Raw genomic sequence first — 15,997 nt, forward strand, 5'->3', positions numbered from 1 at the left:
CAGAAATCCGCCTGCCTCTGCCTCCCAAGTGCTGGGATTAAAGGCGTGCGCCACCACCGCCCGGCCTCCATTGTCAATTTCTATCGAGTTATTTTACATGTACTAGCTGCCAAGTAATATCAGATTTGAATTTTTTACTTAATTTAAGTTAGGGGTTTGATCCCCCCCCCCTGCAAGGAGGGGGTTGGCTAGAACTAGTGATCTTCCTGCCTCAACCTCCCACCTGATAGGATGCCAAGTGTGTGCCATCACCCTAGCTTTCAGCTTCTAAAGCACACCTATTTTAAGCTTTAACTATGTCTTTGATAACCTTTATCATGAAATAGATAAGAATAAATGCTTCCTGAATAAACAGTCCCTGCAGAGTTAATTAATTTTAATGTATTACAATGAACCTTTGGCTGCCAAGAGCTAGGTGTGAAGGGATGGAGAGCTTCTGCTTAGTGAGTTGTAGGGTTGGTGTCATTGACATAGATACCTTTACACTGAACTATGTGCTTCAAATAGTTAAGATGGCAAATTTTATGTGTAGTTTACCTCTACTTTTTAATTTGAAAAAAAAAAAAAAGGACAGAGAAAGAATAAAGTTAGTTCAAAATAATGATAAAGTTGGCTACCATGTCTTAAGAGGAGTGAATCTCAAATATTCCACCATGATCTTCCAAAGCAAGCAGATGGACCATCCCACATGTGTGAGCATCTGGTGTGGAGGGAGGCAAAGAATTCAGAGTGGATGCCCTGCTAGGTGTCTACATATTAGACTGAAAACATCCAAGTCTTTCAAAGTTGGTTTTTCCAAGACAGGGTCTCTGTATACCCCTGGCTGTCCTGTAGAACAAGCTGGCTTTAGACTCAGAGATCTGCCTGCCTCTGCTGCACGAGTGCCAGGTTACGTTTACATGCCTGCATAGCTAAATGTGCCACTTTAACTGCACTAGCTTGAGTCTTTTCCATCCCTAGTATCACAATAGCCAAGCTAGGTAAGTTACTAGAAGTCTGTTTTGGCTCCCTGTCCTAGTCTAAATAGAGGGCCTGTCCCTGCCAAGGGGCTCAGCAGTGCTGAGCATCACAGGATGATCACACTCACACATGTAAGGTCTTTCTCTTATAAAGCCACCAGTATTTAATCAAAGGGTCCAACTCTGATGATTTTCCACAAGCTCTACTTCCAAAAAATTAAGTTTCTCCTTTTTAAAGATAAATATTGAGTTCCAAAATGAATTCCAGAGCATAAAATCCATATCTGATATTCAGGCCACAGCAATTTGTATGTCCAAAGGATGTGTCCAGACTAAAAGGCTAATTTGTAAAAATGAAATGACAAGTTAGAAAAGTGAAAACTTGTTTTTATTGAACTATAAACCATAAACTCACATATATGAAATGGCTAGCTTAGCGAGGTGGGGTGTATGTAGCAAAGGTATTTCACAAGTGGAATCTCAGTGTGTGGTCTGTACCTGGCTTACTTCACTTATTATCATGTTTCCCAGTCCATCTGTTCCAGAATGTATCAAATGTTCAGGTCTTCTCATCCCTGCACAGTATCTCCTGAATACAGGTATTACGCTTTGTTCACCCATCAATTCATGGATGTGCACAGTGGTCCCTAATGTCTAGTTGTCAACAACACTGGCAGAAGTGTATGCATTCAATTCCTTAGGGATATACCCAGAATAGGAACTACTAAATCTCACAGCAGATCTATTTAACCTTAGCAACAATTAGAAAAGTGATTTCTATAGTAGCCAAACCATGACACCCTGGCCGGCAATATAAGCAAGCTGTCCAATTTCTGCAAATCATTACAAACACTATTTTTTATTTAATTTTTAATTTACTTTCTCTTATTTTTAAATCATAGCCATTTGTGTAGGTGTAAAACAGTCTATGACTATGGTTGTGATTTATCGATTTCCATAATAACCAGTAATATTGAACATCTTCTTATGTTTTACTGGCTTTTTGCCATCATTTTCTTGAGAGAAACGTCCTTCAAATTCTTTGTCCACATTAACTGTCATTTAGTTGGTGCATGGGAGCTTTGAAGAGTCTAGGTATTAATTAACTCCTCTTTGGACATGTAAGTTTCTCAGCTTCCTCCTGCCTACATGCTGCATTCACCATTTATTTTTATCCGTTATGAGTTCTTGTCTCTCTCTTGCTCCCTCCCCACCACTCTAAGACAGGATCTCAAGATGTAGCCCAGAAGTGGCCTTAAAATTTTCAGTCTTTCTGTCTCAATTTCCCATCGGCTAAGATTACAATTATATACCACACCTAACTCTTTACTTTTTTTTTTAAAGTGGCATCCTTTGATACACAGAAAGGTTTTAATTTTGCTGAAACAGAATTTACTTCTTTAGTTGGTCACACTTTGGTGTCTTATCTAAGAATTTATTAGAGAATCAAAAGTCAAAAATTAGTTTATCAATTCTCTTAAGAGTTTCCATATTGTGGTTCTTTTACAAATAAGAATGCTAACAAAATGTTAAAAAATAATGCTGAGTTTAAAGGGTTTGAAATTAAAGTTGGTGTAACTGTCAACAAAGTTAAAAAAATTTACAGTGAGTAACAAAGAAGAAAGTGTGATCTAGTCTCTGAGCAACATGTTTTGGAAACAGCATTTGAGAAAGAAGGCCAGTGTGGCTAGGCAGAGGCATAGGCAGACAGCAAGGCTCCAAGGCGGTATAGGTTAAGGCAAGTGGGCTCAGACGACTGGCACCACACTTCACATGGCCTACCTTCTACTGCTGAGGAGAAACTGGCTTCTACCTACATTTCTAAGCCACCTAAACAATTAACTGGAGAGTGACAAGAGACACTTTCAGTCATCCAGATACCACACAACTTCATGATCTATGTAAATTTTCTCAGGAAGTAGTAAAGATAAGCTAATAAGTCATGAAAAAGGAAAGCCTGAGGTCTTGTCTTGTCTAGCCAAGAGTCTGAAAAAATGGAACTGTCCAGCAATAGAAAATGTAAATGAAGCCTTTTAATGTCAAGCGGGGGGGGGGGGGGGGGAAAGGGGGAGACTCCTCTTACTCAAAATCCTGGAGCAGACAAACTAGGGAAGGGCGGAAAAATCTGACTAGAACTGTGAGCCATCAGCACCACAAACTAAGCATAAAACCTAAAAGTTAAAAAAGGAAAAATATTTGCTTTAGCATCAAACTCTCACATGTTCAAAATACATTATATATAAAGCAAAAGAGTTGTTTAAATGGCAAGCTGGATAAGTTAGCAGATAAGAAACTTTGTCATTTGCACCACAAATAAAAGGCTAAGATCTCTAATATTTAATGGAGCCCTACATTTTTCTTAAAGAAAAGAAAAAAGAAAAAAAAACAAGCAAAACATAACAAAAAGCAGAAAGCAGGAAAAGCCTACAAACAGCATACCTAATTTCTCTTATGATTAGAAAAGTGGAATTTTAAACTACATTTTATGGACCACTGCTAAGTATGAGGCTAGTGAAACTGGTATCTGGCAATGTACTGGTGTCAAGACTATAGAAAAACAGGCTTTTCTACATTAAAAATCCCAGCATGAGTGGAGGGGGATGTGGCAGAAACTAGCATAAATGTACCTACTCTGCGCGAGCACTCTTGTGGGTAAAAACCATCTAAACTACCACATGTACAGCATCGGCTGAACAGTTTAGGGCAGACAATAATGGAATAAAACCAGCCAAACAGAACAACGGGAGGTCACTCTGCTATTTTACTTGATCAAAGCTATTAAAAGTCATCAAATTAACAAAGTACTTTCAAAAGATGATTGCTGAGAGTTAAATATACCTCTCCTTCCTTTCTCTGACACTTTGCTGGCATAGTGGCACACACCTTTAATCCCAGCATCTGCAAGGCAGAGAAGCTCTCTGATTCTGAAGCCAGTCTGGTCTACACGGTGAGCTCCAGGATAACCAGAGCTACATAATAAGACCCTACACACACACGCACACACTAGCTACTATCTGTTTTTGTTATTATTAACTTAAAAAAAAAAGCACTGCAGAAATGGTGTTGAGGAGACAGCTAGTGTGGTAAAGACCTTGCTTCACAAGCTTCAAGACCAGAGTTTGATTCCCAGAACCTATGTAAAAGGCTGGGCACAGTGGTACACACTTGTAATCCAAACACTGGGGATATATATAGACAAGTGGATTCCTATGACAAGCTAGCCTAATTCTGAGTGCCAGGCCAGTGAATGATCCAATCAAAAAATTAAATTAAAAATGCATATAAATGATGTAAATGAATATGCACATGTACACAGGCACACATAAATTACTATAATTTCTAAGCATATAAAGGTGGGAGAACTATAAGACTCTTGTGATATAATCATATTTTTGCTATATATGTTTTTCTTATATTTTTACATTTTTATTTTTATTATTTTTTAATTATGTGTCTTGTCTGTGGGGGTGAGTATGCACACATGAATGCAGGTGCCCTCAGAGGTCAGCAGAGGACACTGGATCTCCTGGAGTTGAAGCTGGAGTTACAGGCTGTTGTGAGTCACTCAAGGGTACTCGGGACCCAATTTTAGTCCTCTTGGAAGAGTACACTCTAGAACAGCCATCTCTCCAACCCTTTGTAATATATTTTAAATGTCATTAATTCCAAGACCTAGGTAGCAAACTTTCATAGCAACTGAATCTAGCAATATATAATATAAATTATAATTTTTAGTTTAAAACCAAATTTAAACCTAAACTCTCAGTGCTGCCACCGATGACAAGAAATCAGTGACAGAGAGCATTATCTTTTGCTTTTTTTTTTTTCCAGTAGGTACTCAGAATCACAATCTTGAGCTTTGTGAGTACTCAAACTCAGCCACGAGAACTGCCTCGCTAAGTCTTCCTCTCAAGTCCATAGCCTGTACTAATCTGCTTCCAACGTGACCTTGTCATCTGAACATACAAAGGTTTTGCTCACCGGAGGCTTTTATGCTACAGCAATGGCATTACTTAGGCCTGACACTGTTACTGAGGCTAAGGAGCACTCAGAAAAAAACATGACTGCACTCTGGAAGACCCAACAAGCAGCTGAAAGAGTCAGATGCAAATATTTGTACCCAACCAATGGACAGAAGCTGCTGGCCCCTGTGGTTGAATTAGGGAAGGCTGAAAGAAGCTGAGGAGAAGGGCTACCATGTAGGATCAACAGTCTCAATTAATCTGGACCCCCAAGATCTCTCAAACACTGGACCACCAACCAGGCAGCATACACCAGCTGACACGAGGCCTCCAACACACATACAGCAGAGGACTGCCAGGTCTGGGTTTAATCAGAGATGATACACTTAACCCTCAAGAGACTGGAGGCCCCAGGGAGTTTAGAGGTCAGGTGGGGTGGAGGCTGGGGGTTTGGGGCATCCTCGTAGAGACAGTGGGGTGGGGAGGAGGTATGGGTTGTGAAATAGTTGGAGAGTGGATGGTGCAGAGGGCAGGAGAATAAAATCTGGAGTGTAAAAAGTAATTAATTAACTAATTAAAAAGAAATTAAGCTAAAAATCATTATGTTAAGCAAAGTAAGCTGGGCTCATAATGATAAATACCTTGTGTCTTATGTGTAGAACCTAGCCCAAAAATTACATATGGTGCATATATTTAAATACTTGTATGCACAGGTAAACAACTAGTCAGGGAGGTGTGAAATGAGAGATGGTGACAGAGTACTTATGATACAAAAGCAGAGCAAGGGGGTCATAGGGAGGGCATGGGACACAAGTGAGAACAATATGACACACCTGTAAGAAGAGGTCATGATGAAACCCATCATTTCATTTGCTAACCTAAGAAAATTAACAAAAAGCAGAAATTAAACTAAAGCATGTGGTACATATATGCTAAAAAATTAATCATATAAACAGAAATAAAGACTGTTATCAAGTTACAGGTACATGACTTGTATAAATAAGACATTAAAATATAGTAATACTTGATTTAACCTAATTTACATGTATGATGTTCAAAAAATTAAACTTTCCAAGTAAATGACTTCTTTAAGAATTAAACAATTCAGCCAATTGTGCACTTCACCTTTAATCCTAGAACATGGGAGACAGAGGCAGGTGGATAGTTATAAGTTGGTAGCTAGTCTAGTCTACATAGTAAGTTCTAGGACATCCAGGGCTACATGGTATACTAGAATTGTCCATACTGGCTTCCAAATGTATACTATTAGTGCAGTTTTTAATATCCAGGATTGTCCCAAAGAAGAGTATTCAGCCAAACTCAATTTCATAGGGGCTTCTTGTGCCCACCCTGGGGTCTCAAAATGAGAGTTTTCTGAGGCCACGTGATTCTTGGAAATGGAGCGGCATCCCAAGCCTATACCCAGGTAAGTGTGTAGTGACTCTACAGAATATAACCGCAGTGGAGTTAAATTGCAGGGCCATAAACTCATATGCTGAAAAACTAGTTTAACAGTATCCGCATTCTGAAACCACATTAAAGAGGTGGATGGAGGAAATAAACACTTTCTGAAACATTTCCAGCCAGCCATGCCAGCTCTGGGCAGTCACCCTCTCTAAACCAGGAATCACTTGGTCGGACCTTAAAATTTCAACAGGATTCCTAACAGTTAGTGGAGATGAAATAACCCTTGCCATACAGGAACCTAAAATTATAAGAGGTAGGACATTCTGGCATTTTCTTCAAGCCTACTTAACTGGTCATTCATGTGTTATGTGACAGCTACTCTAGTTACAACAAATTACCAAATCATTTCATTTCTCAGTTTCTCAAAAAGGATCTTTCATAATTTACTGATTGCATAACATTAAATTCCAAAGCTACAGAAGGCAGAAACAATTTCGTGTTTCAGATTGTGACTCACATGATAAACTGGGTACCATGATAAATGCACTAGAGGGAGACTTGGGGAGGAGTGAGTCAACCGTTAGATGCAAACATCTGTCACTGACTAAAGAAATGTCTGCGTGAGTTATTTTTACAGACCTGTACTGACCTTCTATTCAGAATCATCTTTTAATAAATTAACTTTAATTTTAAAATTATTTGATAAGTAATAGTTAATTGACAAAATTAGAACAAACATATTCTTTTTGTTAACTTTAACTACATGAAAATTACCATAATTTATACTCTCAATCATCATTCTATCTAACAGATATACTGTAATGAGGTTGACAGTGTTTCATTTTACCACAGAAAATATTAATAACCAAGAGGATAAAGCATGAGGACATGCTAGCAACATTTTCTAGACCAAACAGCAAACACATGCTGGTGAGGGTGGGGCATCCGAGTTTCTGGCTGCTGCCCCCGAGTCACAGAGATGCTTTCTGACAGGCTGGGGAGCAAAAGCTTCAATCTTAGTTTAGTTTTGGTATTGTCTTACTGAATTATCTCAAAATGTACAGCATATTTGGAAATATAAAATATAACTTGAGATATTAAAATTACTGCACATAATCTGCAGTTTCAGCTAACAGTGGATATAGCAAGACACTGACAATGCATTAAAGGCTTAACTGCCAACAACAACTGCTTGGCAGTTGGGCTTCAAAGCACTCTGGTTAAATGTATTTCCCACCATTCTGAACAGGGCATCATCTAGACTTGGTACCATTTTGCATTTCTAACTCATCTACAATGGCTGGCTGCTAATGTCTGTATTCAGAGAGGATTGGAAGTTTGGTGTGGGGGAATGTGCAGGTTTGGAAGAGAAGGAGAAAAGAATCAGTTTCCAAAAAAACTAGATATGTCAAATTATTGTGTTTTATGGAGGTATATTGTTTTCTAAAACAATTCTGTCTTAAGAGGGCCAGAGCCCACAGACTAATTTCTCAACTGTGCCAGGACAGTACTAATCTAGCTCACATGCAGCCCACTTGCAGGAAAGCCTGAGGTAAACCTGGGAAACTTCCTGCACTTTGGACTACATTTCCCAAATATTCTCCTTCACTATTTTTGACACTTTACAGGGCAAAGTAACTAATAAACATTCTATTGTCGTCAGGCAGTGGTGGCACACGCCTTTAATCCCAGCACTTGGGAGGCGGAGGCAGGTAGATTTCTGAGTTCAAGGCCAGCCTGGTCTACAGAGTGAGTTCCAGGACAGCCAAGGCTACACAGAGAAACCCTGTCTCGAAAAACCAAAAATAATAATAATAATAATAATAATAATAATAATAATAATAATAATAATAATTAAACATCCTATTGTCTAGGAAATGTGCTGTTTTACTAGATCATCACAGTCTCTCTGCCTGTCTCCTAAGTGACATCATGTACAATTTAAGTGTAAGACTTGGCAAAAACATTAAATTTATTCTCATATAAACTGCGACAGGGCCTGGAGAGATGACTCAGCTATTAAAGGCTAGGCTCACTACCAAAAAATATAAACTAAGACACAGAATTTAAGACACAAATATCAAAATAGTAAAATAACACTACATTTAATTATGTTTTAAGAATACTTCATTCTTCGAAAAGTAAACTATAGATATTGACATTTTAAAACAGTGACCCAGTGACCTAGCAAATGCTATCTGAGCTACCCAACACTGGTTTTACCCTTGCTTGGTGTGGTGAAGGGCAGTTTATAGCTCTGTACTAGTTATCTTGTCTCCTAATTACTCAATAATACAATATCCAGTCAATCAACTGATCAACTTATATTCATACAAATCATAATTTTCATGTTTTGTATGCAGATTCTCTAAGAGCTAATTATATTCTATGCACTCACTTCATGATCAGTGCAGGCTTTCCTGAGGAAAGGACCCAGATTCAGAGACTCTACCCCGCGCCCCCCCCCCCAGGATGCATAGTATAAGTCAGTGAGATTACTCCATAATAAGACTGTCTGGAGCCAGTTCACTGGAAAAAAATGTAAGTCATTATAAAGGTTTTGAGACCCAAAGGGAAAAGGGAAGTCACTGAAGAGGTTTTAGTAAAGTGATTAAACTGCCAGCAGCTACTGGCCTCACATGGTTCCTCTGTCCTGTCCTGGGAATTTCACTCTCCCTCTCTGCTAAGAATCTCAGCAAGGTATGTCAGTCAGGAGAGAGATGGATGCTAGTGGGACTTGGAAATCTAAACTTCTTAAATGTCTAAAAATGGTCATTTTGTTCTCTATATAATACTGGGTCTGAATGTAATATTCCAAACTCCTGGGGCTACCTTACCACCCTGAGACCAGCCTTAGAATAAAGCCTATCTGAAAGTAGCAGAATAAACAAAGGAAGAGCTGTCCTCTGAGCTGCAGAATGCATTACTTAAGAGTCCATCCTCCCTTTGGATTTCCAGTACTATTAGATAGTAAGACGTAATGCTGTACGCCCACTTGAGTCAACAAGCTCTATTTGTTCAAGCTGAGAGCATGTGGCTGGTTATGTGGCTTGAACCCATAACTAGAGAGGTGATTCAACACAGTGCAGAGCATGGATGCCAATCATTTGCAATTTGGGGCTGCAGAAGAAGGGTCTAAGAGAAGTTGAAAGGTCACAGAGAAGAGAAAAGGAAGTGTGGCACTAAGGGAACAGAGGAAAGAAGGGCTACAGGGAGGGATTGGCCCAGGAGTCCCCAGCTGATGAAACAAACCAGTCATCTGTGGGCTTCACAACTCAAAGATCACCTATCTAGTCTATAAATGGGAGAGGCTGGGGCAGGGTCTGCTGACAATGAGGAAAGTAGAGAATATAAAGATAAGCTTTAGACAAGTGTTTACAGATAATAGAGATGTCTGAAGGAGAGAAAAGAAGCCCCTAGAGATGGGCATAGAATTCACTGAAGACTTTTGTTGTTGTTTGGTTTTGTTTCCTTTGCTTGATTTGGTAATGATGGGAAGTAAATGGAAGGGAAACAACATGCTCATAGAACAGGCAAAGGTTTCTGGAAGGGATGCTACGCAGAACACAGGTGAGGGCTCTGACAGATGGAGGCAGGTTTACAGACTGCAGAGAAGCATGTTACTTACTTCTCAGTGGCCATGTCTCTGGTCTCCTGAAAAGGCAGCTAGTGTTGGCTACAAGAATGGTGCAGGCAGGGGAATACAGTTTAAGTCACTGTGGGAAGTGGAAGGATATTTCAATCAGAGCAGTGAGGTAAGACTTGGAGAACCCAGGTGAGCACACACCTTGGAGAAGGTGTCTAAGATCCCACAGCTGTTTGTTCAAGCATTTACTCTTTAGTGTGTCCAGTACAACAGAATCAGAGTTTTGCCTACACAAAACAGACACTGCAAAGATTAAGAGCTGATTCTTTTGACAACCTATACATTCATTTAACCCTCCTATTTTACAAACAGCACTTGGGTATGTTTAAGAAAGTTTAAAAGCTAATTCAAGGAACTTATACAGTAACAGAAAAACCCTTAAATCATAAGAATATGATGTTAAGAACTTTGTAAAAGTAAAACAAATCAAATCACTGGGCTGATGACAGAAAGGAGACGAACTTGACAAAAACACCAAATGCACACAATGTGATACACGCATGCACTTTTTACTTCTTGAAATAATGGGGATTAAACCTAGTGCCTTGCAAATTAAAGGCAAGTGATCTACCACTGAACAACACCTGCAGCCCACCTACAAACTTTAAATCCAATCATCAAACTCTTTAATATAGCAGTGATAATTGCACATGGTGGGGATTACTTATTGAATGAATAAACAGAATGCCTTGGCTAATGCTTGAGGGAAAAGTGGAAACTTTTATAAAAAACTCAAGAGGGAAAATTGGAATATGAATATATACCTTAAAATGTCCTAATAGGACTATCATCTCTAAAGGAAGTAAAATTATTGTGCTCTGACTACTGCCTTGTAACACTGTATTCCCATCTCACAGAGAGAGCAGTAACACAGAAAGGCCAAAGTAGCCTGTGGTCCCTCTTCACCAAGGTGACAGAAAGCAGGTTGGTGCAGCCAATCTTCAGTGGAGCCTTTTTCACAGAATGCCAGCACTTCTAAGTAAATCCCAGTCTGTGAGCCCAAAGTTAGGTTCCCTTCCCTTCTTATAGCACTGAGAGCTATCCAGGAAATGGTACCTGGACTTAGAAACAAATACAAAGCCAGAGAGTACTGCCATCTAAAATTTTCTGTTAAAATTCTGTAAAAAAACAAAAAACAACAACAACAAAAAAACTCCTTTGTAAAAATATTCTCTTTTGTAAGAATGGTTTCATTTAAATAAAAGTCTAACAGCAACAAAAAAATATATAAATATTTCTGATCCAGAATTTAAAGTATTTTTATAGACAAAAATATAGCTTGGTACCCTCTTAAAGAAGAGGAAGGAGTTGGTTATCATCATTGCAGACAGTGACTCCAAATGGACTGGACCACACAGGCAGGAGAGGAGCAGGTGCTGACACTGGTGAGTACTTCATCAGTGGTACCCACTCTAAATCCTTCCTCCGAAGCCGGTCTGCCATTCAGTTTAACTTTTTGTGGAGCTGGAAGAGTGTGAACACTATATTCAAGATGGCTCAGAGATGCCTATGCAAATTGCCAGGTATTGCCTAGTCCCTGGGATTTCTGTGACAGTACAGAAGTGGAGGAGTCTGCAGACATGGGCCACTGTGGCTGCTGCAAAAGTAACACAGCTCAGGGACTTCTTCCAGGGCAAAGAAAATAAGCCAGATATGCCAGACACTCAACAGAAGGAACCACGCTTATAATCCATGAAGGGAGAACAAAGTACTGGAAAGGGCCCAGAATAAAGGGGAAACAAGAATCATTCAAGCACACAGAAAGGCTGGGGCTGAAGGAGATGGCCAGAAGAAGAGCTGGAACATTTCCTCAGATGCCCACACTACTGAGAGCTGCACACCTAAGAGAGCTGAGATGCCTGCTCTAGGGAAATGATGCTCTTGATCCGAGCAATGAGGAATCCTGGGAAGTTCATGTGGAACAGGAATGCTTCTGCTTTACAGTCATATGGGATCATCCAAGCTGCATGGAGCTCATTTTCTGAGCCTGCTTTATCCCCAGATATGCACAGGAACCAGTGACTCTAGCTCTATCTGATGCCACCAGGGAGTTTCAATGCCCTTGGACAGTCAGTCATCTTCCCAGTCTGGCACAGTGGCAATATAGTTACATTCCTGAGAAGCATGGAAAGACTTCAAGCTTTCTTTAGAGATGCATTTCTTTCTCAGGCTACTTGGTCATTCTGTTCCTTTGGATACTTGATTCATTGATTTTTGGTGCTAAAGATAGAACCTGGGGCCTCATGCATACATGATAAACATGTAAGGTCTGATTCTTCAGCAATTTCTGAGAAGTAGAGCTAAAGGTCCCAGGATACATCATTTTCAGTAAGCTATCCCAAAAAAGATCTTGCAAAGGTACACACACACACACACAGAGAGAGAGAGAGAGAGAGAGAGAGAGAGAGAGAGAGAGAGAGAGATTGATTACTGCAGAAACTAAAAATGGGGCTTTACAGAATTAGAGTCCAGTCCCACCTTCAAATATTCTGAATCAACATTTTTATAACAATAGTAATAATAAATAGTTCAGATGCTCATCCACAACTGAGAACCAGTATGATAAACTATTCTTTGTTCCTAATGTTAATCCTATAGCACTGTCATCTAAAATTCCCCTCAAGATGGAGAGTTCCAGCTTTACTGCAAGCCAGGCTTACATAGGATATTTTTCATTAACATTTAAAATATACAAATGAACAAAAAACTCTAACTTTGAGTTTAACTGATGTCTAAATAGCTTTTAATTAATTGGAATGAGAAAAACTAATTTAACAATTCTAAAAAATCTTCAAATGATAGTTTCTTACCTGAAATGTGAATCAGAAGCAAGTGACTTTTTAAAATTTTATGTGCAGAAGATACACACACACACACACACATACATATGTGCAGAGTTCTAAAATATTTAGGAATTTTAAAATAAAAACCTCAGGCATCTGAAGTTAATTTGATATTTCTGTATATAAAGAGAAATGCTAACAAAAACAAAGTAGAAAACAAGTTACCTTAGACTTTTTTCTTTGTAGTTTATAACACATCTCCAATGGTAAATTACCCTCCCCCCAAATAGTCTCTCTGTATTCAACTGTAATACCCGAGCAGTTAAAATAAATGAACTTTATGTTAATTGGGAAAGGGCTCCATATAACAATCCGATTAGAAATTAAGGATTTGCTCAATAGTGCTTTTCCAATGCAATTTTAAGACAGAAAAATACTAAGCAGATAAATTAAATGACAAAAATAAAACTGAAAAAGAAAAAGAAACTAATAGCTTTCAAGTTGAGAAAGCGTCCCCATAATTAGCCTTCATTAAGGGACTGCTTCTTTCTGAAAACTTGTGCATAGCTACTAAATGAGAAAATCATATTTAATACCCCACTGCAGCATCACTGCTGCCTGCCTGGAGAATGGGACTCTGGATGCTGCACGGCTGCTCAGCCCCTCCTTCCAGCACGGGCTTCTCCGGGAATCACACCCTCTCACTGTGGACAGCAGAACATACCCTGCAGACATCTGAAGGCTTAGCTTGCAGAGCAGCTTTCCAGAACTTAGGATTTCAGTCCAAATTAACTTACCCAGTTGAGAGACAGCTAAAATTCAAGACAATGGCCGCCCCTCCTAAGACTAGCACTGGAGTTCATGCCAAGTATTCCCAAGCATGTTTCTCTTACTGTAAACACTAAAATAAAGATTTAAGTATCCCCACTCACTACTCCTGAACTTGAGCCAAGTTGTGTCTCCATAATAAGAGCTGCTATGGCAACAGAAAGAAAATGAACCAATTATATATGCTTGTTCTTAGATTACTAGCTATCATTAACAAAGAAATTGGAACTAACCAGAACTTTATTTATGAAATGTTCTGATTATCAGTTTTCTAATATTCTTTTCTTGTTTTCAAATGAGCATGGTCACACAGTCTTATTTTATGCTTCTCTCTCTCTCTCTCTCTCTATATATATATATATATATCTTTCTCTCTCTCTCTTTCTCCTTCTTTCTTTCTTTAACAGATTTATAAAGGCCCTCCAGGGAGACAGGTGATTCAGTACAGACCCCAGCAGGTTCAAGGGACTCAGAGAGACTAAGAACAATGGACTGAACATTTGGTGCTCCTAAGTTTGGATTCAAAGCAATTTGATCACATCTCTGTGACCCTGGGCAACAGGAGCCTGCTCCTTTACTAGGAAATTGCACTATTTCCCTCAAGACACTAATGTGAGAGATAGATGGAATATATAACATTGCTAGTATGGTAAGTGCTCAACACCTTAAAATAATGGTAACATAAAAAGGTGTTGCCAAAGGCCATATTTACAAGGAATGAAGGCTTTCTAAAAACTGCTCACAAAGTAGACTATTAAAGCAATTTAATGTGCATGGTGAAATGCCTCAGTCTAGGAAGTTAGTGTCTTCCTGATTCAGTAGTAAGAATATTTATTATGTTACAGACTCTCAACACATATTCATTTTAAAATTTGCATCGATCTTTCATGTTCTCATAATAAATGCTAAAACTAGGGGATATGATACCCCATTCTTTAAGCTATATTTTAGATTTACTCAACAGACTAAAGTAGTTGGGAAAGCACTAACAATCTTCATCAGCTCTACCTTTCTTTACCTGCTCTGATAATACCTGGGGAAGCATGTTCTGGGTGTTTATTCCAGCCTTGCTTTTCAACAGAGTAAAAAAAGTAGCTTTTAGAAACCACAAGTGATTATCTCAAGGTTTCAAACCAGAATAAATTAGACATCTACAATATTAAGATCTTCAAAAGAATCTCAACTCAAATACAATATATCTCAGCTTATCCACACTGTAGCACGCTGGACTTACTTCTCATTACATTTTATTTCACTGGCTTGATAACTGTTACTCTAACTTCCTATCTTATTCACCTCAGTATCTAGCAAATATCTGATACAAAGCAAAGTTTCAATAAATAATAATGTATTAATAAATATACCAAAAATTATACATTATTTTATTTATACAAAATACAATATAACATTTCAATGTGATCTTATGTTATACATAACTATGGACTTAAAGTATGCCTTAAAACAAAACTAATTTGCTTCTAAAATATTATTCAGTTTTAAAAAAAACTATGCAAGAGGATGACCAAGTAGGTCATCAAAGGGAGGAGAGGCCCTTGGCCCTGTGAAGGTTCTATGCCCCAGTGTAGGGGAATGCCAGGGCCAGGAAGCAGGAGAGGGTGAGGTAGTGAGCAGGGGGAGGGGGAGGGAACAGGGGTTTGTTTTTGTTTTTGTTTTTTTATTTTATTTATTTTTTCTTCTTTTTGGAGGGGAACCTGGGAAAGGAGATATTGTATAACATGTAAATAAAGAAAACATCTAATAAAAAAAAACTATGCAAGTTGTCAGCAACACACCATTTCTAATTCACCTATGGCCTGTTTTTAAATCGATCTTTCCCATTATCTATGAAATAAACAGATGCTGGTCTATCATTCATCTATTCATTTGTTCATTTCTTGGTTTTTTGAGACAGGGTTTCTCTGTATAGCTCTAGCTGGCCCGGAACTCTCTCTGTAGACCAGGGTAGCCTCAAACTCAAAGATCCAACTGTCTTTGCCTCTGTGTACTGGGGTTAAAGGTGTGTAAAGATAGGACTGGTTTACCTACCTATCTTTCAAATGTCTAAAAACTCTGACCTACCAGTATTTACTACTGTCTATGTTTTATTTTTTTAAGTTTTATATGAAGTCAGGTATGTTGTAGCCACTCATAAAGCAAATACTTCATGGAATAAACTTCATAAACCTTGCCACACAGCCAAAGGAGCCATATCTTTACAATGGCATAGTAAATAAATGACTTCAGTGCTTGGACATAAGGGATTTCTACTCCTCTTATTTAACAGGTGCCAAAGTCTTACCCTGCATCTCACTGTGAGAACACTGTCCCAAATATTAAAGCCTCCTTTAAAAAACCTGTTTAAATGCCGGGCAGTGGTGGCGCACGCCTTTAATCCCAGCACTTGGGAGGCAG

General features: G+C 38.7%; 1 protein-coding gene across 17 annotated transcripts in view; it reads right to left on the minus strand.

The window, feature by feature from the left end:
• Positions 1–15,997, minus strand: part of Zmynd11 (zinc finger MYND-type containing 11) — an 81,464-nt gene that overhangs the window by 59,952 nt on the left and 5,515 nt on the right. For 10 of the 17 annotated variants that reach the window (XM_031359382.1, XM_031359391.1, XM_031359386.1 and 7 more), the window contains exon 2: positions 5,755–5,799. The exons of 6 other annotated variants lie outside the window; for them this stretch is intronic. The gene's annotated coding sequence lies outside the window, so the exon portion shown is untranslated. Of the gene's footprint in view, positions 1–5,754; positions 5,800–9,956; positions 11,158–15,997 lie in introns of those variants that run through there. One more of the 17 variants, XM_031359377.1, reaches the window with a different exon arrangement.

This window comes from Mastomys coucha, unplaced genomic scaffold, assembly GCF_008632895.1.
Source record: "Mastomys coucha isolate ucsf_1 unplaced genomic scaffold, UCSF_Mcou_1 pScaffold7, whole genome shotgun sequence".
Classification (NCBI taxonomy): domain Eukaryota; kingdom Metazoa; phylum Chordata; class Mammalia; order Rodentia; family Muridae; genus Mastomys; species Mastomys coucha.